The sequence below is a fragment of the Tachypleus tridentatus genome, chromosome 1, assembly GCF_004210375.1.
Source record: "Tachypleus tridentatus isolate NWPU-2018 chromosome 1, ASM421037v1, whole genome shotgun sequence".
NCBI classification, from domain to species: Eukaryota; Metazoa; Arthropoda; class Merostomata; order Xiphosura; family Limulidae; genus Tachypleus; species Tachypleus tridentatus.
Window position 1 is genome coordinate 32,992,343 of NC_134825.1, and position 5,435 is coordinate 32,997,777.

At 33.4% G+C, this 5,435-nt stretch overlaps 1 non-coding gene across 1 annotated transcript; it reads right to left on the reverse strand.

Annotated features, from left to right (window-relative positions):
* Positions 1-1,335: 1,335 nt before the first annotated feature.
* On the reverse strand, positions 1,336-1,407 carry TRNAM-CAU (transfer RNA methionine (anticodon CAU)). Its single transcript has one exon. It is a non-coding gene; the product is annotated as a tRNA-Met (tRNA).
* Positions 1,408-5,435: the final 4,028 nt, after the last annotated feature.

Sequence of the window (5,435 nt, forward strand, 5' to 3'; positions counted from 1 at the left end):
GTGAACTGGGAAAAAGTATCTTGAACAAAATCCCTGAAATATGGCAGAGTAACTGTTAAGATTTTGTTGCATCTTGACCCTATTTTACTTACTAAAATTACCCAATCCACCATTTTTTGCCAATACATGAGACTTATATAAAATAGTTTTTTATTTAAATTCTCATGTAAATTGGTCAAAATACGGCCAAAAATTTGACTAATGCCTCAGAACCATGTATGTCTGCGACACTTGACCCACCTAAAATGATTGAAAACAGGCAAACCCAACTTTTCTTATTTAAATGTGTGAGACAAGAACAAAGATGTACTTCAACATCTGATTATAGTTAAATGTGAATGGAGTTGGTTATAAATTGACTTTTTAATATCACTAGTAAAACTTATTTACCTGCAATTACTCCAAAACACTAATAAGCAATAGGGTGAAGTATTTTTATTAAAATAATAAAACATTATTTAAAGAACCAGATTATTTACAATCAATAAACCATTTTGTTTAACTTTACTAGGTTAAAGAAAAGAAATGGAAAATTTTACTCTGTTCAAAAGTTATTTTTAGCTCGATGTTTTACTACACTGCATGAAATTAGAAATTTAGATTAAATCCAAATATATCTGTGCTCTATGAATTATTAACGCATGCGTAGTTTTACGTCATTGATGGAAAAATATTTGTGTAACTGTCTGTTGCATATCATAAATTGAAGTTCCACAAGAGAAAGAAAACAGCAGTTGTTAGTTGACGAATGCACGTGAGAATATTATGTAACTGTATAAGAGACAGCAAAGATACAATAAGAAAGAATTGGTTAAAGTATTTGAAATATTAAACAAGACGAAAACAAAAGGAAGGAAAAATGAAAATCACATTTGATGAAGAAAAAAGTAATGCATTCTATTTAATGACAGGAAAATGGGAACAAACTTATTTTGTGATACTGGTGAATGGAGGTTAAGACTGATAGACGATATATCTCCAGCACAACGTGGGTCCTACTTCCGCTATGACATCCAAAATCAAGGATAATTGCATGCCATATGCCTTGAAATCTTTTCAATTGGTGCAGTGTTTTTCATTGTTTTTATGTTGTGGTTTGTTTATTGTTATAACAAACTATATACATATAAAATGAAGGAAGGCGTGTGAAAAGAAAAGACTAAAACATGCAGCAAACATACGATGGAATAAAAAAATCTAATTAGCGTGATTATAAGTACATCACAAATTAGAAATATATAATAGATTAGAAGAGAAACACTGGTTGTACTTATAAGTTTAAAGTAAAGTAAACAACACTGATGAACAAGAAAAGAAATTATGAAAACATAATGCTAGCAGAGCGTGGTTTCGATCCACGGACCTCTGGGTTATGGGCCCAGCACGCTTCCACTGCGCCACTCTGCTGTGAAATGTAGTTCTTACTATAATGTCCATATGATCTTTAGATGTTATATCAGGATTTATATTACATTTGTATATTTAAATTATACATCGTCAACGGTATCTTAATATGTAAACAGGTGTTTTGAAAAGCTATTTAAACGATGAAAAATAATATAATACTTTCGTATCAAACGTATTTCTATGAATTGAATAATACATATATATATATATATATATCCTTTGCTCAGACATATGTGTCTTTCTTTTGGTTTTTTTAAGTATACTGCCTTTATTTAGTATCAGTTTATACATTATTTCAACAAAATGTGTTAGTAGTGGAACATTTAAAATAACCATCAAGTTTAAAATTTACGCTCAAATATTTTGTTCGTTCACAGAAAATGTGAAGTTAAATCCATTTAACTTTTGTTAGCAAATAATCAAACAAGTTGTACATATAGGCCACAAAACACGTTTTACCTACCAGAACAATTTGCTCAACACTGTAGAAAAACAAAATCACCTTTTCCCATCCAGCGCTTTTCTACTTGCGATAACATCAGTATATTGTGATCGTATAAAGTACGTTGTAGTTGTCAAATCTGTTTATTTTTCAATTACTACAAGTCATGCTTAAATGTACAATATTCAGCTTTAAATATTTACGTTTTTCCAAAAAGAAACCCATGATTCTGTCACTAATAATAGCTGCATGTATAAAGTCGATTGATACTTTTACTTACGGCACAATGATACGAGTGTGGACTTGGTTTGTTTGTTTTGAATTTCACGCAAAGCTACATGAGGGCTATCTGCGTTGGTCATCCCCAGTTTTGCAGTGTAAGACTAGAGGAAAGAGAACTAGTCATCACCACCCACCGCCAACTCTTGGGCTACTCTTTTACAATCGAATACTGGGATTGAGTGTAACATTATAATGCCCCCACCGCTAAAAAGGCGACATGTTTGGTGTGGCGGTGATTTGAACCCGCAACCCTCAGATTACGAGTCGAGTGCCTTAACCATCTGGCCATGCCGGGCAGGAATGTGGACTTAAACACCTTAGCTACCGCGTTTCGTCACAATTGTGGGCAGACGACAGATATCCTTAATAAAAACAACAATATTTGTACTTCATAAGTACCAAAATCCAGTCTTTTTTATAATTGACCTTATCTGTCATGTTTGACTTTATTCTGTATTGTTAAAAAGTTTTCTTTGGTTCGGTAAGTGACTACACTTTCTAGAAACTACTAGACTATATATCTGGAGTATAGCATACAGAGATAAAGATTGTTTTAAACCTTCAAATTACAAAAAGTATACTTCGTAGCGATAAACAATCAGACTAAGTTCAGTCACTTGGCTCTGTTTTTCTGTTTGAGCTCAAAGTAAGGTTACCTTCACTGTGTCAGTCACATAAATCCAAATCAAATTTTATAACCCTTGAGCTCACTGGTGAGCCACGCACGGTTGAATGAATAATTTAGGTAACTTAACATTCTGAAGACACTGGTAACAGTTCATTTATATACAGCCCACATTACTCTAAAGTATTCAATAAATTACATATTACATACTATGAATACTCTAGAAAACGAGGGTTATAATAAGACTTTGTTTGTTTGTTTTGGAATTTCGCACAAAGCTACTCGAGGGCTATCTGTGCTAGCCGTCCCTAATTTAGCAGTGTAAGACTAGAGGGAAGGCCGCTAGTCATCACCACCCACCGCCAACTCTTGGGCTACTCTTTTACCAACGAATAGAGAAATTGACCGTAACATTATACACCCCCACGGTTGGGAGGGCGAGCATGTTTAGCGCGACGCGGGCTCGAACCCGCGACCCTCGGATTACGCGCTTGGCCTTGCCAGGCCCAATATAATAAGACAAAACGGCAATTTAACAAAGAAAGAAACCATAACGTAAACAGTAATCAGCCCATGTTTATAACCTCATGATTTTCTTTTTATATATATTGGAAAACACACTTTATTTTCTACCTCTTTCACACTGATATCGAACGGTATCTTCTATATTACCTACCTTAGCCAGCCCTGGATTAACCATTAAGCAAAATAAGTACGTACTCAGGGAAACAAGAGACGGGGGGCACCGCTAATTTTTTCCCCTAAGTATCATGCTCTTAATTCTTTTTCTGACACACTAAGCTTAACTCGATTTTTTCCTTATCTGTTTGTGTTCAACTTTACACTGTGTTATTAAAAAAATTTTCTTTGGCTCGGTGAGCGACTGAAGTTTTGAGAAACCAGTAAACTATGTGTCTGAAGTTAGAAGTCATTGATTTTCGAAAGATTACTGTGAAAAGCAGAACAAAATGTTAGTAAAACTTCAGATAAAAGATAATCGTATGCTTTCATCTCTGATCTAGAAGATAAAATATTTTTTTCACTCATTCCTTCTGTTGTAATACTTTATAAGAAATTATAAACAGTGAAACTGTTTTCTTTTACCTTTTATTGCTACAGAAAAATAATAGAAACTGTGTAATACCACAGAACCATAAGTGAAACAAAATTGTGACAGATGAGTACAAAGACGTGGCTAGTTTTATGTTTTTTTGAATTTCTGCCTTCTTTGGTATATTAGGGTTATTGTCTCTTTTGTTTTAGTTTTATTGGCTTTAGTATTTCATTATTTATGTGTGATTCGAAATAAAAATAGTTCTTCATTGAATGAAACGATTGTAAATTCATTATACGCTGCAAACGATACAACAAAATGGAAATCTTGACACCAGAAAGTATGATTTTCTTTTGAAAACGTGAAATGTTATACAAAGCACATACAAAAAGCAGCAGCAATGAATCCGGTTCTCTTTTGATTAAAACAGCTTTAGCAATTTTTTACATTTTTCAGACATTGTTATTTTTATTGATTTTAATCAAAATATTTTGTAAATAATTATTTTCTTTTTTTTGCACAAAGTGATGATTAATATGGTGACTTCATTAACACAGCTCAGCATAATGAAAGTATTTTTCATCCCAGTATCGCCACGAAATTTTCAAGTTTACAATAAATATAATTTAAAGTAAGCAGAAATGGAGTGAATTATAATGTAGAAAAAGATAAAAAAATGAAAGAATTGTTGTTGTTGTTTTGAATTAAGCACAAAGCTACACAATGGGCTATCTGTGCTCTGCTCACCACGAGTATCGAAACCCGGTTTTTAGCGTAGTAAGTCTGCAGACATACTGCTGAGCCGCTAAGGGGCAAAAAGAAAGGATTAGGGTAATATATATTAAAATGAGCTGTTGGATTAGACAGAACTACACCTTCTTGAATGCAGGAAATGAAGTTTAGAAATTTAGATATGGCGCTTGTTACTCTGAAAAAGTAATGCAACTTTATTGATGAACATTAAATATTAAAGAAAATACAAAACTATTAAAGGCATATCCAGTGGTATATTAAGTAACAAGAAAAATGCAAGGAACGTCTGTTTATTTTATGTTTAGCGTAAAACTTTGGGATGGGCTGTCTATGCTTTGTCCATCATGTGTATCGAAACCTAGTTTATAGCGTTGGATGTCTGCGGAGATACTGCTGTGCCACTTTGAGATAGCAAGAAACGACAAAAGGATTTGATAAAATGGAAAATATATATTAAAACTTAAGAAACAATCAATAAGAAATAACAAAAAAGTATTTTTGGAAGTATTTTCCAAAACGTTTTTTCTACAGAAAAATACATTGGAAAAGGAAATATGGCCAGATAGTTAAGGCACTCACCTCGTAGTTTGAGAGTCGCGGGTTTGAATTCCCGTCACACCAAACATGCTTGCTTTTTTATCTGTGGGGGTGATATAAGGTGACGGTCAACCCCACTATTCGTTAGTAAAAGAGTAGCCCAAGAGTTGGCGGTGTGTGGTTATGCCTAGCTACCTTCCATCTTGTCTTTCACGTAAAAATTAGGAACGGCTGGTGCAGATGGCCCTTCTGGAGCTGGAGTTCAAAAATAAATAATCAATTCTCTTTCTGTTTAATAATATGAATTATGAATATTTAATTTCTTCAGCCAAGTA